The 26,595-nt window shown below is 37.1% G+C and overlaps 1 protein-coding gene across 1 annotated transcript in view; it reads left to right on the top strand.

The window, feature by feature from the left end:
• LOC150085996 (two pore channel protein 1-like) overlaps window positions 1–26,595 on the top strand; it is a 312,161-nt gene that overhangs the window by 208,968 nt on the left and 76,598 nt on the right. The window lies entirely within an intron of this gene.

Below are 26,595 nucleotides of genomic sequence, written 5' to 3'. Positions count from 1 at the left end.
CCCTTGTCAACCAGAAAGAACCCAAAAGTGAAAAATAGATGAAGCAACCTCGAAAAAGTAAAAGTATCCATTTATTCTGAGTAGAATACAAAATAAACAAGTTTCTCCAAATCTCAAAATTTTAGCATTAGCAGTGGCAAATGATGCAAGAAAGCAAGCTTATGCAGCATCAGCCAAAAAAAAAAAAAAAACCCAACCCAGTTCCCATTTCACCTATTCATTCCATCTAATAGTTATCTAATTTTTCATTGAATTTATTTAAGCTATAAACTTCCAAAACGACAGATTGGAGTTTCTTCCAGCAATCAACCACCTACTGACTAAAGGAAAATTTATGCACATCTATTCTACAACTTTCTTTCCTCAATTTGAATTTATGCCCCCTCAAGTGCTATGTCGTCTTAAGTTTAATTGTAGCCTTGTCTGGATGATGCCACATTACTTCTTTTACCAGTGACTCCATTGTTTTTCCTGGGACAGAAGTTAAACTAACAGGTCTGTAATTACTTGTGTCACCCTTTGATCCCCTTTGTGAATTGGGAATACATTCGTGCATCTGCAGACCACAGGGATCACCCTGGATCCAAGGATGCTCTCATAATTATGGCTACGAGTTTGCTGCCTCCCTTAATATAATTGGATAGATCCCATCCACCCCAGGTGCCTTTATGTTTAACTTCAACAATTTCTTTACCACTTTCTTCTCAGTTATTACAAAATCATGTAGCTCCCTTTTAGAGTTTGATAAACTTCTGGCATCCCCTTCACTAAAGAATTCCTCATGTGTAAATTTAGATGCAAAATGCTCATTCAGTGTTTCAGCAAACTGAGCAGGATTATCAACAGTCAAACCATCAATATCGAGTGGACCAATTTGATTCACCCCCCCTTCATTTTAGTGTTTACATATGTAAAGAAGTCTTCACTATTTTTCTTTGCATCTTTTGCCAAAGATTTCTCATAATCTGCCTTCACTTGCCTGATCCCCTTTGTGACTTGATTACAGACTGTTTTATATCTGCCATAGGCTTCTGTGTTGCCTGATAATTTATATGCATCCCATGCACTTTTCTTCTCTGCGGTGTTTCATCAGTTCACCTGACATCCATTTTGGTCTAGGCCCTGAGCAGTATTTCTTAGGTGGTATGTAAAACCTAGTAACTTCCATGATTAATTCCTTGAATGCTTCTCATTATAGAATTTTTTGATGAATTTGCGTCATCAGTTGGTCCCGCTGTATAGAATTTAAAAATTGTCTGAACCCACTGCAGTCACCTTTATGAAACAAAACCCCTTTTCTTTACCCTTAAATGTAGTTATATCTTTAAGTAAATCCCAAATCAATCTACTGTGTTCACTGCTACCTAGTGGTTCTTTTATCTGCAGATCCTTAATGCATGAATAATCATTACTGATAATCAAATCAAGAGTATTACTTCCTCTTGTTTCCTCTCTGACATGCTGCTGTAGAAAACAGTCATACAATAAATTCTCAAGTCCTGCTAGTCTGTGATTGACCAACCCACAAATTCCAGTCAATATTTTTAAAGTTAAAATTCCCCATTATAAGACATTCTGATTTACTGCCACACTATTTCTCTGTACAGCTGTTCGTTGTTCAGAGTCATTAGGCCTATAACACACTCCTACTCTCATTCTTGCCTTCCCAGTGCTTATGGCACACCAAATTGACTCAGTATTGCTCCTGCCACCTGTGTCAACTGGATTCACTGCCTTAGATTTTATGTGCTTCTTAACTAAAAGCATAATCCCCACTCCTCCTATTCTGTCTATCCTTTATGTATACGTTGTACTCCCCATAATCAAATTCTACATCCCTTATATCTGAGTGACACCATGTCTCTGAAATCCCAACAATGTTTGCATTTGATGTCTTGATCAGTGCTTTAAATTCATCAAATTTATTTAGTATACTCCTAATATTAGTGTACATGCAAGTATGCATGCACCTGTTCTTACTCTTAGTTACTCGAACACAGCCCATGTATTTACTTGTTTCGTGATGACTGCCAAAGTTCTTGAAAATCCCCAGCATCTTGCTTTCATAACTGCTACTCATTCCAATAGAAGCAGTGCAAAAATCATTTTCACCTCTGCCCGCAACTTTTGTTAATCTGTTAGTCTGTGTATCCCCAAAAGCTGGTAGTATTCCAACCCACCTAATACTGCAAGAATAACTGCCTCGATAGCTTCAGCAAATATTCTTGCAGCCTTTCTATTTAAGGTACCCCATCCATGTAGAAGCAATCTCCCCTGTTAACAAGCACGGACCATTGAGAAAAATTCTATCCCAATTTTTTGATATTTACAATGCCAAAAACTGCTCTTTACATAAAATTCCCATATAAAGGTGAGAGATTCAGCTTCAAGAGAGGAGACTATAATTGAATGAGATATTTCTTGAGCTCAGTTGATAAAGTTAACTATGTTTGGTGTCACTACAAAAATAAGGGAAATTTTCAAGGGATTTATCCTTGAAGACAGATGTATTCATATCACAGGTCAATTTCATAAATATAAAATACCAAAATGGGTGTCAAGTTTGTAGTTTGACTTGAACAAAGCAAGCAAGGATGGGACAATTACAGACAATCATGTAATTCCTATTTGTATGAGCACTAGAAAAGAATGTCACAAAGCCTCTAATGGGATAAGATGGGTGGAAACTGATTATGAAAAAACACTTTCAAAGAGATTTAATAATGGGGGGGAAAGGAGTTCTTCTCATATGTGAATAGGAGAGTAAGTGCAATAGGTAGGAGGTCCATAGAAAGCCCAGCAGAAATGGCACATGAGTTGAACAGATATATTTTGTTTCTATTTATAGTCGAAAGCAAGCTCAAAGCTCTGGTGAAAGTTAAGATATCAGAGTACTGTAAGATAAGTAAGAAAACAATCTTGGCAAGCATTTGTTAGAAAACCTAATGATATTAAAGACGGGTGGACAAGGCTCCATGGAAAGAGGGTTATAAAAAAAAAAAAAGTAAAGTGCAGCCATTATCAACCCGCTGCAGGATGGAAGCCTCTTCAACAATTCATGCTGAGGGAAGTGGACCATAATCTGCCACGCTGGTCCAGTGCGAGTTGGCAGATCGACCATATTCAGCAGTTAGGGGCTTGAATCCCGGTCTACTCAAAGAACGTGTGCTACTGCACTCCTGCTCCTGACCACTCAGTTACAGAGGCCATTCTGTAGAGGGTTAAGAGGGTTATATTCAGTTGTAATTAAAAAGGCTGCATATGAATGTATCAAACTGTTTGGAATGTTAATGAGAGCATCATTAAACTCTGAGAAGATTCCCTTGGGCTCGAGAAATGCTGATGTTTGCCCAATCCACAAAGAGGAGGCAGATAATTATAAGCCAGTGAGTTTGACTTCTGTGGTAGAGAAGATAATGACATCTGTGATTAAGGATACTATTCAGGACCATCTTGACAAGAATAATATGTTGAATAGATCCCAGCACGAGTTCGTTGGGGGGAGATCAGGCCTGACCAGTCTAGTAAATACTATGATGCAGTTATTAAGCAGTTGGACATGTGTAACAATTTTGACAATATATTTCTAGACTTTTTAAAGTTTTTAATACGATTACTCGTGGAGAGCTGCCATATAAACGGGAAGAAGTTGATTGAGCAAAATATGCTGGATTGCAGGATGGCTAAAAGATAGGGGACAGAGGGTTGTTATCTTAAGGATGATCAGTCTTAAGGATGGACCAGCATAACAAATGGGATCCCTCAGAGATTAGTGTTGGATCCAAAACACTAATCTCCAAGGTTTTTGATACAAAAAGTTCATAACTAGATAAAACATCAGTAGGAAGATGCAGTTTTTAATATAAGTTGTCTACATATTCAATAAGTAACATGTGAAATTTCATTCCTGTAGATCAATGATTTCCAACCCATGGCCCATGGGCCACATCCTGCCCCAAATATTTTTTATATGGCCCGCACGGAAAGTGAACTAAAACAGCATTTTAGAGAGTTGCACCACTGCGTGTACAGGCATGCAAGCATTGAGCTGGACTGTATCAAATGTGTACGTGTCCACTGTAGTCATATGTATGCTAAATACAGTTATGTACATATCAATCTTTTCATATTGTGAAATTCTACTATTTTGGTATAACTTGTTCATTGTATTGTATTATTATTAATTGGTACTGAATTAAAAAAATCATCTTTAAAAATGTTCCGAAAGAGGAAAGTCTATTTGGAGTGTCATGTTTTTAATCAACGGTGGTTTGAAGACTATTTCTTCATTGAGTGAGTATGATGATAAAACAGCATGTTTGATGTGTAAAGAGACTGTCAGTTTTTAAAGAATATAATTTGAAATGACACTGATTCCAAGCATAAATCTTATGATCAATATAAAGGAGTGTTGCAAAAGAAAAAGTGTTCAAAGTTATAAAACGAATTAAGTAAACAACAAAACACACTGAAAATGTATCAGTAAAGAAATTTATCTGCTGTAAGTGACGGTTATCAAGTTGCACATTTGATCGCTTTCGAAAGTAAACCATTCAGTGATGGTGAATTTGTTAAACGGTGTTTGTTAAAATCTGTGGAAGAAATTTGTGAGAAACGAACAATGATACAAGCCATTAGTTTGTCTTGAAAAACTAATTATGCAAAGAGTAGAAGATATTGGAAAGAATTTGTTCGAACAACTTTTGGAAAACATAAAACAAATGAATTATTTTAGTGTGGCACTAGGTGACAGTACTGATCATGGGTGCCGGCAAGATATTTTGCAAGTGGTGCATGTGGGAATAAATTTTTTTTTGACCAAATTTTCAAATACATATAATATCTTATTTAAGTCAAATTTGACTGATTTACATATATAGCCGAGCCAATGTGTCGTGATCGGTGGAAAAAAGTACTTGTATTTTTAAATAAATAATTTGTATTGTTTTAATGTTACAAATTAATTAATTAAAAAATGTGTTTTTTTTTTTTTTTTTTTTTTTTTCCCATGTGAACCCCAAACACGAGAGATATTAGAACCTATAGTACTTAGTACCGTGCTTGGGTTGGTGGTTGAGAAGACGAAAGAAGATATTTGTTGACATTGGACTTGAACTTCTGTAGATTATAATTTTCAGGAAATACGTATGAAGGAAGGTTGTTCCAGAAAACGGCAGTTGAATGAATAAATGAGGAAGATGAAAAGTTGGTTCTGTGGGTTTGAAGTTGGACAGTAAATGGATGTTGGCTGGTGGTGGCACGTGTACGGACTGTTTTGAAAGAGAGAGCGGGAATTATAGAAGCCAATTCAGAAGAACAGTGCCCATGGAAGTATCTGTAGAAGAGGCATGCAGCAGAAACAGTACGTCTATGAGAAAGCGAGGAGAGAGACTCTGTTAGAGATGAATCATTAATTAACCTAACTACCCTCTTCTGAATGGAATCAAGAAGCCTGAGATAGGTTTTGGGGGCACCACCCCAGATGTGGGAACAATATTCCATGGCTGGGCAGATTTGTGATTTATACAGAGTGAGCAGCTGTTTGGAAGAAAAGTAATGCCGAGAGCGAAAGAGAAAACCAAGTTTTTTTGATGCAGAGGAAGCAATATTTGTAATGTGCTTGTGCCAAGAGAGAGAATTGGAAGTCAGGGTAATCCCCAAAAGAGATATCATTTTGCCTAGAAATCGGAGTGTCACTAAAGATAAGCATAAGAACAGAAGAATCCTTTTTGCGAGATATAAGACAAGACTGAGTTTTAGAAGGGTTGAAATCAACTAAGTTGTCTTTGCCCCACTGGAGAATTACCTGAAGATCGGCATTTAAGGAAATGGTAGCAGATTTTTGAGAAGTTGAAGCTGATTGAGCAGGACAGGGTTTCTCAAAATGGAAAGTGGAATGCAATGTGCTATCATCGGCAAAACTATGAATAGTATTTTCAGTCAATGGAAGAAAGTCATTAATATACAAGAGGAAAACAGTGGTGGAAAGAACTGAACCTTGGGGGACACCAGCATTAGTGGAGAAGTTAGAAGACAGAGAGCCATCTACCATCACCCTCAGTGAGCAATCAGAGAGAAAACTGGATAGCCAATTACTGAAAACAGTTGGCAAACCATAAGATGGAAGCTTGTCTAGAAGACCTTTATGCCAAACACGATCAAAAGCCTTTGAGATGTCAAGAGCAACTACTTGTGTTTCACCGAACCTTTCCATTGAATTAGTCCATAAATGGGTAACATAAGCCAGAATATCACCAGTGGATCGACACTGACGGAATCCATACTGGCGATCGTTGATCAGACGGAAGGTTTCTAGGTAGTTTAAGAGTTGGCGGTTAATTGATTTCTCCATTACTTTAGAAAAAGTAGAAGTAATTGCAGTGGGACGATAATTGGATGGGAGGGATTTGTCACCCTTTTTAAGAACTGGCTGGATATGTGCAAATTTCCAAGCAGAAGGAAAAACACCTTTGGAATAGGAAAGTGAAAAAAGGCGGCAAAGAATAGGAGTAAGTTCAGGAGCACAGGTTTTGAGAACAAGTGGAGAAATACCATCAGGACCTGGAGCTTTCTTAGCATCAAGGTTCATCAAAATCCTTCTGATATCCTTTTTATGGAAGACCACAGGAGGCATTGAATAGAGCGTGTTGGGAATGGTGGGAGGTGTTTTACCAAGATCATTAATACATGAGCTGGAAGAAAGGGATGCTAGCAGGTCAGCTTTATCCTTGGCTGAAGTGACAACAGAACCATCTGGTTTGGACAGAGGTGGGAGCAGAGATGGGCAAAAGTTGCAGCCAATAGCTTTGGCAAGAGACCAGCATGCTCGGCTACCATTAGGGCAAGAAGCAAGTTTTCTACTCTTAACCTGTTCAAACTCTAGTTTGGACTGATTAATAACTGCTTTACAATTGTTGCAAGCTTTGGTGTAGGCAGAAAATGAAACTGAAAAATTAGAAACAAGCCAATTACAATATGCAACATTCTTCTCTTGAACAGCCTTAGCACATTTATTGGAAAACCCAGGTTTAGATAAAGGACGAGATTTTAAAGTGGAGTGTGGGATAAAGCATTCCATTCCTACAAGATTAATTTCACTGACACGATCTGAGCAAACGTTGACATCAGAAGTTTTGAAACAGTAATCTGACCAAAGAAAAGAAGTCTCGCAGGTCATCCCATTTTGCATTCTTGTAATGCTAAATAACACGAGGTTGAGAATAGCCATGAGCTAAAGGTTCCATTGGAGATGAGACAATCACCAAGTTGTGATCTGAAGTGCCTAAAGGACCTCTCACTTTGACTGTGTACTTAGAAGGGTTGTTTGTGAGAAAAAGATCAAGAGTATTTGGCTGTATGATTAGGATTGTCCGGTATTCTTTTAGGTAAATGAACAATCTGTGCTAGGTCATTAGTAATTGCAAAAGCCTCAGCATCTCGACCTGCTGGGTTGGTGTGACTAGAAAACGGAAGCCAGCTGGAGTTGTGAACATTAAAATCACATGGCGAGAACCAATCTTCCTTACGGTTCGAGGGTACGGTTCTAAAACGTGTTCTCGGGCCAGCCGCTAGATGTCCACCGGGCCGAACAATGTCATTATTTTAAATATCAAAAATTTGTATAAAATTGTATGCTGTATTTAAAATATATATGTTTATACACCCTCCTAGCCCACTGGCTGTTCAGTGGGTGAACCTAAGGTTAATAAACACATAATAATAATAATAATATTTTGGTAAATCTGTAGGAGGCTTTCAGATCAGATAGTGTATACTCTTGCTGCCTCTACTCTGCCATTAGTGACTAGATGGAGTCCGAGTAGTGTGTATGTGGGGCATGCCTAGGACATGTTAAGTCCAGGAGCTGGATATTATCTTCATACCCAAAAATTTCATTACCTCGTACAGCATGTCCACCCCCACACCCCCCACATTTTCTCACTACTGAATACTGTATATCATGAATTGTGAAATTAATAGAACACCTTTATCTACGAAAAGATCTATACAACCCAAAAACTTCCTCGTTCAATTCACATATACTGTATATGTGGTCTCGGTCCCAGTCTTAATGATGTTCATTTCCACTTACTATTGCCAAACCCCATGTACTTTCTTTGACAAAATCCAGTTATCAGTTGAATCAACCACTGCTCATCTCAGTTGTCCGAATTACTCGTCGTATGATTTCTTTCGATTCAAAGGTGATACTTGTACATGTCTGCTCTGATGTTCAGAGATTTAGTAATTTGGAATCTCCTATTTTCGATCTTCTCTGTCTTAAAGTCTCTTTGCCACATTCTATTAAATACATCTGTTGCCTCTATTGTTCTCTCCACTCTGCTAATCACTTGGAACTCTTTGACTTCCTCTCTTTGAAACTTGGCTTCCTCCAGTCCAACTTTACTAACAGTGAGGTAATTCTCTGTAGTGATTAGCTGGTGCACTTCCGCCATGCTGCCGGCGCCGATGGTACTGATGTAAATGACACAGCCCAACTCCTTATCTTCATACGTGGAAGTAATGATAATTTTGTACCATTTGAAGATTTGGCTTATCTACAGAGTATGCACTCAACAACTACAGGTGAAAATCTTTTTGAAAATTGTTGGCAATCTATTGAAAAGTTAGGATTAAATATTAAAAACCTGGTAGGAGTCACAACTGACGGTGCAAAAAATATGATTGGTTAAAAATTGGGCTTATGGTTAGAATAATCAAGAAAATTATAGATATTGGAGTTGAACCTCCGATTGAAATTCACTGCATTGTGCATCAAGAAGCTCTCTGTGGTAAAGTATCTTCAGCATGTTATGAATGTGTTTATTTCAATTGTAAATTTTATAAGATCATGTGTTTCAGTGATGGTGAATTTGTTAAACAGTGTTTGTTAAAACAAAGAGATCAGTTTCTTTCAGAAATTGAAGCTGAATATGAAGATGTAATTTTACATAGTGCAGTGAGATGGCTTAGTCATGGCAGAGTGTTATATTGTTTCTTTAAACAGCATCATTAAATTGATATTTTTATGAGAGGAAAAAGGGAAAGCAATAAAAATAACTGTTGGATATGGAGTGGCCATTTGATCCTGCAATTCCTATAGACATTTCTAGTCATTTAAATGCTCTTAATTTAAAACCCCAAGGGAAAGGAAAATTGGTCTCTGATTTGTATGTGACATGAAATCATTTCAGAATAAGTTGTTATTATTTAAGTCCCATATTGAGCAAGATAATGTTGTTCACTTTTGAATGTTGTAATGAGCTAAAAGAAAAAACACATAATTCCATAGGCTTTATAGCCAAAGTAGCCAATTGGCGCATATTGGCTTTATAGCCAAAGTAGCCAAAGATGGCACATATTGGCTTTATAGCCAATATGTGCCATCAAACCTCCAATAATTCCATAGAATTGTTGCTCTCGTTATTACAATTACTTTTTGACGAGTTTGAAAGTCAATTTGCTGATATAAGATCCCATAAAAGAGACATAAGTTTCTTTGAGAATCCCTTTACTTCTATGGCTGAAAACTACAATCCCAGCTTGCAACTTGAAATTATTGATCTTAAAACCAAAAAATGGTTCAAAACTCAACATACGGACTGCAAAAATAAACTACTTGAATACTACACGGCTCTCTCATCTGAAGATTTTCCGCTAAAAAAAGAAAATGCCATGAAAATGGCTACTTTGTTCAGATCAACGTATGTTTGCGAGCAAACTTTTGCACGCATGAAATCAAATAAAGGTGTAATCTTTATTGCAATAATAATAATATGTACAAAATACAGTATATGTTGCAGCCTACCCATCACAACCACAAGTCAGGGGTTTACATGTCCAGGGATCAATGAATTTAAATTATAAATGAAAAAGGAAAGGGTATTTATAAATATAATATACAAAGTGGCTAATATTTAAATAGAACAAAGGGGATTGAAAAACAAGCAGTGAATGAAAAGACTGTCTGCCTCTTCAGGTTGAAATGCACTCATCTGTTTAATAAAGTATACACTTAAGTGCTTGTCACATCGTCGGCATCAACACAGTGAAAGGAAGCATCTTTATATTCCAAGATCCGTAATCCAGCGAGGTTTGCAAGTCTGGGAAAAAAACTGACAAGACATCACTAACACAGCTGTTGCCATTATGAGGATAACACTTGCTTTTCGTATTCTTGTTGAATGCAAACTTGTGATTGTCAACCTTGAGTTTTTAGACCTGAGACAACTTCAGTAATCAATGGATATGTTAAATAACATACATCCAGACTGTTGGGAGACAAAGCATAGTTCTAAATTTTCAGTTCGGCGAGGATTCCCTTCCTGTATTTTTTGTTGTTGACCACTTTTTGGAGGTCACCATCGATCGCTTGCAGTGAAGGCAGCATTTGTTTTGGCGGGATTCTGTTAGTATGTACTAGCCAGTTATGGTTGGCTAGTAGCTGTGCTGAAGACCAGCAATAAGAGGGAGGAATGCAAATGCACAAAGCATACAGTACTGTCTGGTATAGATTTGATATGATATACACTTTTTTACCAAGTGTGGGTCGTTAGTGAGGAACAGCTGTTGCTTAGCTTTCCAGCATAGTGAAGTCAGCCTCGAATGTATAAGGTTAGCGTGATCAGTGAAAGACAGCCTGGAGTCGAAAACAACCCCCAGATCTTTGTGCATTTGAACACTTGGAACTGAGGAGCCATTGAGCACAGGTTCCAGCATTGTTGGGCTGCCCTTTAGTGAGAAAATGATTTGTGCCAATTTCAGAAGATTGATTTGGAGGTTGAATGCGTTGAGGTAGTCAGCTATGTGTCCTGTAGTTTCTTGTTGATTTGCTGAGTCGGATGGTGATATCCTAGTAAGGAGCTTGACATTGTCAGCATATATGATCCAATTGCATTTGTTGGCCAAAACGGCACCCTGATTGCCATGAAGAGAACATAATTTTATATGATCCAATTGCATTTGCTGGCCAAAACGGCACCCAAATTGCCGTGAAGAGAATGTCGGACAGGAATCTTCCTTGAGGCACACCAGCAGTTATCTGATGCATGAAGGTCTTCGTTCCGATATTTAGCACAAGGGTTCTCTTGTATTAAAGAGATTCTAGGAACCAGAGAACATCACTGTTGGAAATTTCTAACAGATGTAGGAGTTGGGGTATATAGATGGCATCATATGCAGAATGGATGTCAAGATATATAATTTACAGCTCCTGTCTTTGTTCTAAGGCTTCTAAAATGTGCAGTGTGGTTGTTGCAATATTAGTTAAAGTTGATCTTCCAGAGATCCTGTAGGCATAGTGTATTTGTTCAGGACTGTCACGGAGAACATGGTGGATGATGGATGGTAGTAGTGCTTTCTCCAGAATTTAAATATTAAAAAGAAACAATAACACATGAGAAACTTCATTCCGTATTGGGAATTGGCCTCTCAAATTTTCAACCAAATTTTGAACAATATCTAAAAACATCCAGCCTCAATCATTACATAATATTTATTTATTCACCTTAATATTGAAAAGCAGTGATCCTTTTCAGGTTGTAAAATTTTCTAAAGTGAGCATTTATAAAAAGTAAGGTATTTAAAAAAAAAAAAAAAGTCAGTCATATTTTTATGATTTTAATAAAATCTAAAAAATAAATCACTGACATAGATTTTGTTGCACATAAAGGTGTTGAGAATTTCCATTTTTTATATATATCCTGAAAATAAAAAATGATAACATGAAAATAGAAATTTCCTTTTGCATGTAACAAGATATGGAAAATGCAACACACTATTTTTTTTTCTAATCACTCGATGTTGCCCTCAAAACAAATCTAACTTTGAATATGGCCCCTATATGGGAAAGGGTTGGACACCACTGCTGTAGGTGATTGTACATCAGAGGTGGAGCCTGAAATATGAAGGATGCTATGGTTGACAAAGTGAAGTATCGAGCAGTGATAGAGTTCCTGCATTTGCAGGACAAGAAAGCTCAGGAAATTGATGAAGAAATGAAAGCTGTGTATGGGCAGAATTGTCCATCCTATGACACTGTAAAAAAGTTGAAACAGGAGTTCCACTGCTGTCCTACAAGTGTCTTTGACGAGCCAAGAGAAAGAAGGCCATCAACATCCACAGACAGTGAGGCAGTTGCAAAGGTTGAGCAGCTGGTGCTGAGTGACGAACGTGTGACAACTCATTTCATCGCACCCGCAGTGGGAATTAGTTATGGGTCTGCCTACAGCATTTTTCATGATCATCTGCACGTCTAAGATCACTGCATGATGGGTTCCAAGATTGCTGACGCCTTTGCAGAAGCAATGTCGAATGCATTGTTCTTCCCAACGTTTGGATTGTATAATGTGGATGTTGAGAACTATTTTGATTGGTTGGTGGCAAATGACGAATTCTGGGTGTACCATGAAGAAACCATTGTGTACACAGCTTTGAATCATCTCAGAAAGTCATCAATGAAGTGGAATCATGGTTTCAGACAAACAGTGTGGACATGTATGATCAAGGCATTAAACAACTGATCCATAGATGGGAGAAATGGTTACTATATATGAGTGTACATAGAAAAGGATTAAAGTTCCTGTGAAGTTTCACCTTTCTAACTATTATTTTGTAGGTAAGGATACGAACTTGTTGATACCCCCTTGTATTTCTGATTTTCATAAATGCTATTGATAAGGGTATCCAAGGTGGGAAGGACAGTTAAGATTCTGGCCCAGGCCATGTTGCTTCAAAAAGACTTGGATTGGTTGTATATATGGTCTGAAGAATGGCAACTAAAAGTTTATTGCTTCTATATGTAAGGTTATATAATTGGGCAAATCCCAATTCACGTATAAGCTAGGGGGAAAGGAGCTAAAGCTGGTTTAAGATGAAAAAGACGTAGGTATTATGATTCAATCTGCTATGAAATTTTCTATGCAGTGTAAACAAGCAGCTAGAAAGTTACATAGTTTCCTGTCTATGATTTATTACACATCTGCTAGTAGGAATCCCCCTTTATCCCTCTTTACAAGGTGATGGTTAGACTGCATTTATAATATTGTATTTATGTCTGAAGACTGTGGCAAAACCACACACACACACACACACACACACACACACACACACACACACACACACACACACACACACACACACACACACACACACCTTCTGGAGATGGTTCAGAGAAGGGTGACCAGATTGGTGATGAGTGCAAAGCAACACTTATATGAGGAACCTTAAAAGATGTGGACTCCAGAGATTGAGCAAATACTTCTAGGGGAAGGTTTGATTGAGGTGTACAAGGCACTGAAGAATTTGATAAAAATGAATGATGGTTTGTTTTCTGCATAGGTGAGACACAAACCAGGGGATGTAAACATAAAATGTCAGGAAAAAACAAAAGATTAGATCCCACGAACTTCATCTATGGGCAGTGGGTTGTTGAACATTGGAATAAGTTGCCTCCCAGTGTGATGGAGGAGTCTAAGTTCAAAGCAGAATTCATTACCTTGTAGGAATGAGAATTGGCTGAATGTTCTGTATTATTTGAATTTTTATTATTATTATTTTATTGATTTATTTTTGGCTTATGCAGAAAAAGTTTGCTTTCTTGCATTATTCAGCCTTACTAATGCTAAGAAACTTATGATTGAAAATGTAATGAAAGTTAACTTAGTCAAATGAGAGTCAACCTAGCCATCTACTAAATAATGCTTAATACTTGGCCAGGTTAACTTGTGGATAAGCGATGCCATTTTTAAAGTGGGCATAAGCCCAAGCCTTTGTCACTGGATGTTACAGAGCACCTTTAGACTGTAAGGCAGAAAAATAGAACACAGAGAAGTATATTATTATCGAATTGTTTTAACATCCTTGAACTCACTTCACTTTTACTAGATGCCCGATATTTCAGATTCAATAATAAAATTTTCCAACAAATATTCGGTTTACCCCTGGGTTTAGGTATCTCTGCCCCCCCTGTCAGAAATTTACCTAGCCACAATAGAGAACCAAATCCTACAACCCTTCCCCCCAAAAATAAAATTATACACCTGTTACGCTGATGACATACTCATAATAGGCAATAGGTCCACTATAGACAATCTCTTTTTAAAATTTAATTCAATACATGATAGGTTAAAACTCACTCTTGAAATTGAAACCAACAACCAAATTAATTTTCTCAACCTCACTGTTTACAAAACAGGTACCACAAAGATTTTCAGAAAAAATACACATACAGGCAAATACTTACATTTTGCTTCGCACCACCCCCTCTTCATAAAAAAAGTGGTTTTATACAACCATATACATAATGCCCTCAAATATAGCACCTCACAAAATGACTTAACCAATGAACTTCAATACCTCACAGAAAAATTTACAGTTGGAACTACCCAGCCCAACTCATTCAACACACTATTTCCACCGCTAAAAGTAAAATTAACAATCCACCAAAACCCACCATCAATGCAAATATACGCATCATCCTCCCATACCATAATGAACTTGCTGGACAATTCCGCTATGTGTTTACAAGTACTGATATCTCCCTTATTTTTTCAGCTTATAATAAACTCGGATCCTTATTCAACACTTACAAAGATACCCACAAATACCCAACCAATGATTTGAACAATATAATTTACTTGATTAAATGTCAACCAAACTGTGATGCCTGTTATATTGGTAGTACTACTACCAAGTTTGGTTCTACCAAAACCTCCAACACTCGCACGTACTACCACTATAATAGTCTTAGATCGGGACAAGCTAGTACAGAACTCACAATACAAGCTCAAACCCACAATCACACTCCTTTAATTGACTCCGCTATCACCATTATAAGACTAAAAACCAGCCACAAAATTCTTCAATATGAAGCCCTCATTATTGAATGGTTTCGACACAATACTACTCTCAACATCCTAAACGCAAAACTCCCCTTTCACCTTTCCTCGGCTTGGAATCTCTCACATCTGCGATTCCCACGTGTCCCAAAGAGCATCACGAGAATATAGAAAATTCCTTAAAATACAGCACACGTTACTTCTCATTTAACACCGCCAACTGAAGACGTTATAACTTAATGAAAGTCTGTCTCACAACTATTGGCAATATCAATTCTTTTATGTTCCAGATTAACTATTTTCTACTTTATGACAACCAGGGACAGAGTGGTGCACTTCTGCTTCCTTGCGCTTATTTTAAAATTCCGTTAATTTTAAATCTCATCTCACCTTAATGCATTAACTTAACCATTCCACCTTATATTTAGCCATCAGTCTTTTCATAAAACTATTGCAGATTATATTCAAGGTGAGTACCTCACTTTAAGCATTTCGCTATTTTTATATTTAGCCTTCCTTCATACGTATTTCCTGAAAATTACAGTCTTCAGAAGTTCAAGTCTAATGTCAACAAATATCTTCTTTCATCTTTTCAACCTCCAACCCAAGTATGGTACTAAGTATTATTGGTTCTAGTACCTCTCGTGCTTGGGGGTTTCATAAAAAAAAAAAAAAAAACCCTTAACACAATCCTGCTTGCTTGTAGCAAGTGAGCAAGTTTGTAAAATAACTTAAAACAAACGTGGTAGGTCCTTCTCATGCTATAACTATGGGAATATGATATATAAAAAAAATTAAAAACCATACCAAGTAAAAATTTGCCTATATTTAGAAAGATACAGAAAATCATAGCTTTATTTCATCCCAACAATTAATGTGGGCTCATTACTTTTGAGTTAGACCTCACAGGCATAGTGCTATTACCGCAGGGTTAAGGAGAGACAGGGGCATAAGGGAAATGAGTTATCCTATCAAAACAAAATTTAGTACAAAGGGCAAGCAGAATATTCTGAAATAAGTTCTGAAATTTTGAACAGGACTGAAGCTTTGCTTCGAAATTTACGTCTCTGGGAAGGGGAGGGGGTTATGGAATTGAACTTATCCAGGGGCCAATAAAACATGCTGAAAACCTTATGTTGAGCTTGAGCTAACTCTTCCATCAAATAACACCTCAGCATCCAAAATATACTTCATATATATATAGTATATAGTTTTTTGTAGGAGGGAAATGAGTGGGCTAAGGAACTGAAATTGGATCTAAAATCTTTCCAAGGCCCAACAAAACAGACTAAGAATTTGGTCTGGATGTAACTGGGCGAGAAGCAAGTTTTCTACTCTTAGTCTGTTCAAAATCTAGTTTGGATTGATTAATAATTGCTTTACAATTGTTGCGAGCTTTGGTGTAGGCAGAAAATGAAACTGAAGAATTAGAAACAAGTCAATTACGATATGCAATGTCCTTCGCTTGAACAGCCGTAACACATTTATTGGAAAACCAAGATTTAGATAAAGGACTAGATTTTAAAGTGGAGTGTGGAATAAAGGATTGTGCATAGTGCGTAGCACAAGCTTCTTGATTAAACCGGGGTTCGAGCCCGTGACCACCAAATATGGAGGATGCGGAAAGGTCAGGGAATGACCACCGCATATCCCCAGAGCAATATGGCCTTAGTTGCTAATGGTCCTAAATAACAACAACATAACCATTCTTACAAGAATAATTTCACTGACACGACCTGAGCAAACGTTGACATCAGAAGTTTTGAAACAGTAATCTGACCAAGGAAAATAAGAAAAAAAATCTCGCAGGTCATCCCATTTTGCCTTCTTGTAAAGCCGAACAATAAGAGGTTGGGAATAGCCATGAGATAATGGCTCCATTGAAGAAGAGACAATCACCAATTTGTGATCTGGGGTGCCTAAAGGACCACTCACTTCGATTGTGTACCTAGAAGGGTTGTTTGTGAGAAAAAGATCAAGCGTGTTGGCTGTATGGTTAGGATTGTCCGGTATCCTTGTAGGTGAATGAACAATCTGTGCAAGGTCATTAGTAATTGCAAAAGCCTCAGCATCTTGACCAGCAGACTTCACCGAAATTGAGTCCACTTGACTTGAATGTCACCTGAATATCAGTGTTTTAGACTCCCAGGTAGCAATTACAGCTTGTGTGGCATATCTGAGAGAATGTCTGTGACAACCTCAAAATGTTCTTTTTATATATATTGTGTCATTGCTTTGAATGTATTTGGTCATGTTTGTTTCAGTGATTTCTTTTCAGATGCGTACAAGTTTATAAGTATGCATGTGTGCGTAAACCATTTCAATTAAACAGTGACAAAAAATATACTTTGCAATGTCTGATGTGCATGTAATAATTTTTTTCAAGCACTACAAAAATGTGAAGGCTAATATTCACTTGGGATATTGAATTTAGCAGCATTCAAATTTTGAATGCTTCACGGTTTACCAAATTTGAACTAAATTTTGGAAAAAAAATTTTAATGGAAGTAAATAATACTATCTAATATATATATATATATATATATATATATATATATATATATATATATACACAGGTGACCCCCGCTTAACGCTGATAGTCCGTTCCGGGGAAAACAGAGCGCTAAGTGAATCCGCGCTAAGCGATCACCATATTCCCATAAGGTAACATATGTATTTGTGAGTTGCTGTCTATTCCATAGGATATTTTCTAATCAATAATAATAAATGGTAGTGAAAATATGCACCAATGTCGATTAAAAATATTTAATATTCAAAATTTTGTACATATAAAATATTCTACATTATATACACATAATTATGAGGTAATTAACTAACGAAAATCATGAATTTATTAATTCGATGGCCCTGTGCTCTCGAGTTTTCATATCTTTGGACTGAAAAATGTGTCAATTTTGGGTTGTGCTTTGGCCCTCTTCCTCTCATTGTACAACATCATGTAGGGATTCATTTCTTTCTTCAAATTTCTTATTACCTTGGCACTTCGTTCCATGTCAGGGTCGTTCTCCCGGAAATAATCACACATTTTTTCGAAGTGTTCAAAAGCTTCACTAAGTCCTTTTGCAGTCAGCAACTTCATCGGTTCTTCATCTATAGTATCTTGATCATCATCTCCCTCAGTAGCAAGCTCTTGTTCTTTTATAATTTCCATTAGTTCTTCATTAGAGAGGCCATCCCTGTCGTTGTCGATCATCTCTTGTACGATGTCTTCGTTAATTTCGTGTAATCCTGCTTCTTTTCCGAGCTCAACAATTTGTGTTTTAACATTTTCAACGGAATCATCAGGTTCTTGGGAATGCTTTATGCAATTTTTCCAAACTTTCCTCCACACTCCATTCATGGTTTTCTGAGTCACTTCATCCCAGGCACTTGAAATGTTGTAGATGGCGGTTTTAATGTTATAGGATTTCCAAAACTCCTTTAAGCTCGGTACATTTTCAGTGTTGATGGCTTTAATAGCTTGGGAAAAGGTGTTCCTTATGTAGTACGCTTTAAATGTTGCAATTACTCCTTGGTCCATTGGTTGGATCAGAGACATAGTGTTTGGAGGCATGTAAAAAACTTTTATGTGATTGTTTAAGTCTTCTAAGCTCTCTTTGCTTGGGTGTCCTGGCGCATTGTCCATGATTAGAATAGCTTTATAACCAATGTTATTTTTTGCACAATATTTTTCCACTGCAGGACAGAAGAACTCAGCATACCAATCAATGAAAAGCGGCCTGGTTACCCAAGCTTTTTTATTAGCCTTCCAGATTACAGGTAGGCTTGATTTAGCTAAACCTTTAAGAGCCCTTGGATTTTCGGATGGTAAACTAAAAGGGGTTTTAATTTAAAATCCCCTGCAGCGTTACCACCCAACAACAAAGTTAACCGATCCTTCGCCGCTTTGAAGCCTGGCATGTTTTTTTATTCTTTCGATATGAAACTTCTTTTAGGCATTCGTTTCCAAAAAAGACCTGTTTCATCTATGTTAAAAACTTGTTGAGCAGTATAACATCCCTCTTCAATCATTTTAACAAATTCTTTTTTGAAAGTTTCGGCTCCTTGTTGATCTGCACTTGCAGCTTCTCCCTGTATTGCTACGTTGTGCAGGTTATAGCGCTTTCTAAATGTATCAAACCAGCCCCTACTAGTGTTAAATGGTTCCACATTTTTTTTTTCGGGGTGAGCTTCCTTTAAATCTTCATATAGGCTCTTCGCTTTTTCTGTAATAATAATTGAACTTAACGGAATTCTACGTTGAATGTTGTCTTCAATAAAATTATGTAGAAGTTTCTCCATTTCTATCATAATAGCCGACCTAGCCCTGGTCAATTTAGTTGCCTGCAGGGGAACAGCTGTTTTTCCAGCTGCTAAAATTGATTCTTTATTTTTTATGATTGTTCTTACCGTTGAACCTGCCAGTCCTAAATTATTGCACACATCCACTTGTCTTTGACCGGAATCAATTCTCTTCAAAACGTCTAATTTAATTTTCAAACTCAATGTTTTTCTTACCTTTCCAATCTTTGCACTGTGTCCAGACATTGTTGCTTTTTCATTCTTATCCGCCATAACTCTCTGCAAGTGTAACTGCGTTGCACTGATTGTGATATGATGTTCGAGTACAGTAAACTGTCTGTATGTCTAACACTGTATGCACTGAATGATATCTAGAATTCCTCTGGCAAGTGAGCTGAAGACGGTGACAAATGTTTTATTTATCTGAAAAGTTCGATTTTACCATGCAGTAAAATCAAATGGTTGTTTATTGCAGGAAAAGTACTGTAAATCAATTATGGCGTGACTCATGGAGAATGTTTATGGAATTTCCAAAAGAGTAAAACAAACAAATTTTATGTACTTCGGGTGACCACAAGGTCAGAGGAGTTCAGAAGACAAGAGAATACTGTACAAGAAACAGCACCGCATTTAGCACTCATGGGATTGATTGTGTGAAAAACATTTCTCAAGTTATAGTTCCCACAGTAAAACAAAAGTAGAGATAGGGAGTAAATCTATTTTTAGTATCTTTCTATTACAGGTCAGAACAGAAAATGCAGACTTCGTAACAACATATGACACTGGATGGTAAATTTTTTCAACTTGTGTACTAAAAAAGAATTTCTCCCTTGAAACTATCCACACCAAGAAAATAAGAGCATATTGAAAGTTTCAGTTTTGTACATAGAGTAGAAATTAAAAAAATAATTACTGTAGTTAATTTCATGGTGGCTATTTTCTCCTTTTGCCAAAAAAAAAAAAAAAAAAAAAAAGGCTCAAAACAGACTGGACTGAAGACGGATTTGCCAAAAATTCAATCTGTATGCTAGTAAAATAGCGTTACAGTGAGTTTTGACAGCGTTATAGTCAGATACAGGTTATAATGTAAGAACAGCGTTATAGCAAATCAGCGTAAAGCGAACCGCGTTATAACGGGGGCCTGCTGTATATATATATATATATATAAATATATATATATATATATATATATATGGTGCATGGTTGAAATTTTGCACGTATAGTGGTTTTTTGAACTTGAAAATGGAAGAGACTAAAGTTTCATCTTTACATTTATGCCTATACCATTATTTTTTAATTTTTAGCAGAATTAATTTTTTTTATTAAAAACTAAAAATTGCATATAATAGGTATTCCAGTATGTTAAAAAAAAAATTAAAAATTAATTTTGGTATACTGCAAGCAAAATTCAAAACCCTATAAACTTTTTTCAGAAATTAAAAAGAAAGTTTAGACCTGTCTGGTCATGTGCTACCATTTTTGTTACAACTAATGGTGCCACCACTGCTGGGTTGAGTACTGCTATACAAATCCCCCCTCGTGGCTACTCATAAGTTGTATATCACATGGTGAAGTTTTATTAACACTTCTTTTGTACATTAAATGAGTTTTTGACACCTGAAGTACTTGATGATCAAACACGCTTAAAAGTAATGTTATGCCTCGTTCACCTAAAAATAAATAGCAGCATTCTCCTCTTTGGAGAAAGCTGTTTGCTTGAAAAGCAGTACAACAAGGAAATTTGTTAAAGGCAAAATTGACTCCCAGTGAGAGAAACTACAGAGAAACTATGACAATAAAGTTCCTATACCATGCAATAAAAAGAACACAGATTTGAAGGAGCTCAAAAATGATTTTATTTTTTTCAAAGTAATCACATACTGATTGAATTCACTTATTACACTCTTCTAATTGTTTCTGAAAAGAGTCAGCGAAGATGTCCAAAGAGATGTTCACTTCAGCAGTTACATTTTTCTTTTTTATATCCTCAACATCCTGAAATCTCTCTCGCACGGTTTTCACCTTGGAAAAGAGGAAGAAGTCCACTAGTGCTAGATTGGGAGAGTAGTTTGGATGGATCATCTATACAAAGCCATGTTTCATCAGAAATGTTCTCATGACAAGGGTGGAATGGGCAGGGTATTGTTGTTCAACAAGAATCATCTGCCTTTCTCTCGAAATTGCAGCCTCACCCAGGAAATGTGCTTCAATAGTTTGAATCACCAGTATGTAGAACACAGCAATGACTCTCTCCCTCTCCTTCAGGTACAAATTCCTTGTTAACAGGAGAGACTGCTTCTACAGGGATGGGATACACTTAAATAGAAAGGGTGCAAGAATATTTGCTGATGCTATTGAGGCAGTGTTAGGTGGGTCGGAAAATTGCTAGCTTGGGGGGATTCACAGACTAAAAGGTTAAAAGTAGCCACAGGCAGAGGTGAATGTGATTCTTGCACTACTTCTATTAGAATAAGCAGTGGCCTGGAGTGAGGGGGGGGGGTTTCTGGGACTGGTGGCAGTCATCGTGAAACAGGTGGATATGTGGGATGCGTTAAGGTAACTAAGAATAAGAATAGGTGCATGTATACCAATGCTAGAAGTATAGTAAATAAATTTGATGAATTTGAAGTGTTGGTCAAGACATCAAAGACTGATATTGTTGGGATATCAGAGACGTGGTGTCACACAGATATTAGGAATGCAGAGTTGGAATTTGGGGAGTACAATGTGTACAGAAAGGATAGAAGGATAGGAAGGGAGGAGGTGTTCTGCTGTTAATTAAGAAAAACATAAAATCAAAAGAAGTGCATCCAGTTGATATTAATGAACAATGCACTGTTGAGTCAGTTTGGTGTGACATAAGCACTGTGAAAGCAAAAATAAGAGTAGGAGTGTGTTATAGGCCTAATGACTCAAATGAGTACAATGAACAATTGTACAGAAAAATAGTGGGCTAGTAAATCAGAATGTCTTATAATGTGGGATTTTAACTTCTCAGATATTGACTGGAAATTGGGGGTTGGTCACTCACACACTAGTCAGACTTTTGTGGATTTATTGGATGATTGTTTTCTGCAGCAGCATGTTCGAGAGGCAACCAGAGAAAGTAATACTCTTGATCTGGTTATCAGCAGTAATCATTCATGTATTAAGAATTTGCAGATAAAGGAACCACTAGGTGGCAGTGATCACAGTGTACTGATGCGGGATTTACTTAAAGATATAATTACCATCAGAGGTAAAGGAAAGGGTTTTTGCTTCCGTAAAGGTGACTACAGTGGGATCAACTGATGATGTTACCAACAGCAAATTCTAAGTAGGAAGCATTCAAGGAATTAATCGTGGAAGCTACTAAAAGTTTCATACCTATTAAGAAATATTGTTTAAGGTTTAGGCCTAAATAGTTATCAAATGAACTAATGAGACTCTTGGCAGAGAAGAAAAATGCATGGGATGCATATGTATTATCAGGCGACACAGAAGCCTATGGCAGATATAAGCTAGAGTATAATCAAGTCACAAAGGAAGTTAGGTAGGCGAAGGCAGATTATGAGAAATCTTTGCCAAAGATGCTAAGAAAAACAGCAAGGATTTCTTTACTTATATAAACTCTAAAAGGAAGGGGTTGTATCTGATTGGTCCACTTGATATCGATGGTTCGACTGTTGATGATCCTGCTTAGATAGCAAACAAACTGAATGAGCGCAAAGTGGAGGAGAAATTGTTGAAGTTAAACATAAGAAAGACACCTGTGGTGGATGGGATCTATCCAGTTATATTAAAAGAGGCAGCAAAGGAAGTTAGCAAACCCTTAGCCATAATTATGAGAGCATCCTTGGACTCAGAGGAGGTCCCCACGGACTGAAGATGTGCAAATGTATCCCCAATTCACAAAGGGGGATCGAAGGGTGGCACAAGTAATTACAGACCAGTTAGTTTAACTTCTGTTCCGGTTAAAATAATGGAGTCACTGGTTAAAGATGATTGCAGGATTATCTAGACAAGACTGCAGCAATAATTCAGACACAGCATGGGTTTGTTAGGGGAAAGTCTTGTCTTACAAATTTGATTGGATATTATGATGTGGTTACAAAAAAACTGGATGCAAAAAATAATTTTGATATCATATACAGTCAGTCCTCGTATAGCACGATAGTTGTGTTCCTAGAAACCCTCGTGCAATGCAAAATTGTGCAATATAAACAACAGGCCCTATGGGAAAAATAGGGTTAGGTGCCGACCACGCAAGATTGAACACACATTTTTAACCAAAACATTACCAAACACAATAAATAATCGTAATAAAATACGTATTTTATTACGACTATTACGTAATAAAATATTGCTAATGCTGTAGCTTCTATCGTAAGCAAACTTGTTTTTTGTTTGATTTTCTATCCAAACAGATGACAGCCGTTCCACCTCTTCCAATTCTTTGTGTCTTAATCTAATGGATTTTAATTACCCTTTGAGTTGTTCCTGCTATGAAAGTTGTTTTTATTTTCTCTGCATTCTTTGTAATTCTCAGCATTAGCTCATTTAGTTCTGTAGCACATGCTATATCACATGGTCTTTCATTTAGCGTTTCACAATTTCATATTTTTTCTCTATCGACAGAAGTGGACTGACCATAAGCCTTACCGGGGAAACCCCGGTGGGCCGGAGGCTGGTGTGATTTTGGCCATAAACCATAGTACGAGGCCACTATAAATTTTCCCTGGTAAGAATTTTTGATCCAGTCCACCTCTGTTTATCGATATTTTGTTTCTTTTTCTCTCTGAATCTGCAGTGTCTTCACCAGGACGGTTCCTTTTCACACCTTTTAAGTATTTTACTCATTTGTAGGGAATAAAGAACAATTACAAAACTAGGCATGCTTGATACACATAAACAAAGCTGTGCGCGTGTAGTAACTGAATAAACAACACCGTAAAGGCAGAGATACACTATTAACACCTCACATTTTACTAAAGTACATTTCTAGGGGTTACTACCATAAAACAATAAAAACAATTTCCAGTTGCGTTTCTGCTAGTGGAATCTGTTATAAACTGGTAGTAAACTCCATCTAATTGCATTTGCGATTATACCGATAGCTGGAATTGTGTTGGTTTTTACCTTATTATAGTGAAATGTGTTTCCCCTTCACTGATATAAAAAAACATAAATACATTTTCAGAATCTTCTCTTCATTCCTATCGTGTTGCGTTCGGTTGGGGTGATTCTGCGTTCGACTGCCATTTCTTGTAAACACAAAGACGAATCGTGCTTAAGCGAATTCGGTTCGTGTTATATAAGATATCGTTCCCCTATTTATAAATCGTGTATGATCGAATTCGTGTAGTGCAAACATGTTATACGAGGACTGACTGTACTTGGATTTCAGGAAAGCTTTTGACACTGTTGCGCATGGAAGACTACTGTACAAATTGGAGCAGAATGGTATTAAGGGTAATACAATGGATAAAAGGATAGGTGAGAAGACAGAGGGTGATAATCAATGGGTGCTGCTCTTCGTGGACTAATGTTATTAGTGGAGTCCCACAGGGTTAGGTGTTGGGTCCACTGTTGTTTTGTATATTTATCAATGATATTGATGAAGATATATCAGACTTAGTGTCAAAGTTTGCAGATGATACAAAGGTTGGCAGGGTTGTTAATGACAGTAATTGGAGTGTGCTACTTCAACAGGATCTAGAAAATTTGGGTAGATGGGCTGAGAAGTGGCAACTGAAATTTAACATTGACAAATGAAAAGTAGTGCATATGGGTAGAAGTAACCCCAGAGAAACGTACCAACTGTGTGGTACTAAACTTAAGGTGGTGGAAAATGAAAAAGACCCGAGAGTAATTGTGCAGTCAGATATAAAGTTTTCTGAGCAATGCAGACAGGCTGCCAGGGCAGGTCAAGGTTTTGTCAATGATATACAGGAATTTTGCTAACAGGGAAAAGGGGGTGATTGTCCCTTTTGTATAAGGCAATGGTCAGGCCACGCCTTGAGTACGGTGTACAGGTCTGGAGGCCTCATTTTAGGAAGGATGTAGATATCCTTGAGCGTGTACAGAGAAGGGCAACAAGATTGGTGAGGGGAATGAAGGGATCCTCTTACCAAGAGAGGCTTAAGTTCTGCAAATTGCAGTGGCTGGAGACTAGGCACCAGTGAGGTGATCTGATTGAGGTGTATAAGGTCTTGAATGGGTTGAGCATGCTGAATTCTGATGGGATTCTTACACTTGTTCAGATTACAAACCTAAAAAAAAAAAAGAATGGGTTGAGCATGCTGAATTCTGATGGGATTCTTCCACTTCTTCAGATTACGAACCTAAGGGGGCATAAATTTAAATTGAGGAGACAGAGGTAGAATAGGTGGGTGGTTAATTGCTGGAACAAACTTCCATCTGGCGTGTGGAAGTTGATAGGTTAAATAAAATTAAGGAGGAACTGGACAAATGTTTAGAGGGAATTGTTTTGTAAATTTTTTTTTCCTTTTTTTTTTTTTTTTTTTTTTTTGGCTGATGCTGCATAAGCTCATACACTTGCTTTCTTTCATCACATGCCGCCACCACCACCACTACTACTACTGCTACGCTGCTTGTTGAGAAACCTGGACTTCTGTAAACAAAACATTTTGGACCTTGGTGATGATTTTTAAATCCACTGCATACTCTGATGCTTCATCTCTGGGTCTTACTGAAACAACCAACTTCAGTGACATTATAGTCTAGGAAATTAGGATTGTCTTGACAAGTCTGGATGAACTTTGCATGATTAGCAGAAACAACGATTTATTACTTCTATTCAGCAGTGAGGCTGTGCAGCACAAATTTTGCACAGACCTTCCATTTCCCTAAATCTTCATGCAGAATTTGACAAATCATCTCCTTATTCATATCCAACTCATCAGCCATCATTCTGAGGATCAAATGATAATCTCTTGTCACAATTTCCCAAACTTTGCAACTCCATTCTCATTTTGAGAGATTGATAGACATCCAAATCTTGGATCATCACAAACATCCCCACATCTGTCTTAGAACTAATTATACCATTGAAACACACTGGTACGGCTTAATGTTTCATCACCATAAACAGTTTTTAACATTTCTTAAGTTTTTGTTGCAGCTTTTCCCAGTTTAAAGCAAACTTTGATATTCATTTGTTGCTTCCTTGCAAAATAATAACATGGAATTACTAATGAAACTGGTTTCTACTTGCAATGTGTTAGCCTATTGGACAATCTCTGTACTACCATCTGTTGGAGGAAGTTTTAACTACAACATACTACTTTTGTTTATTTTCAAACTCATCGAACATAACTGCACCAGCACCAGCATGGGATCTTTATTGCCATACCTTGTAAGACCATATTAAAAGTAAAACATATCTTACAGTCTAGAATAGAAATGAAAGGACAAGAATGTTCTATCCATTTAACATATTTCTGTGATTCTTTTA

Source organism: Mastigoproctus giganteus, chromosome 5, assembly GCF_048544385.1.
Source record: "Mastigoproctus giganteus isolate SK-2022 chromosome 5, ASM4854438v1, whole genome shotgun sequence".
In the NCBI taxonomy this organism is placed as follows: Eukaryota; Metazoa; Arthropoda; class Arachnida; order Uropygi; family Thelyphonidae; genus Mastigoproctus; species Mastigoproctus giganteus.
This window is presented reverse-complemented; position numbering and strand designations above follow the sequence as displayed.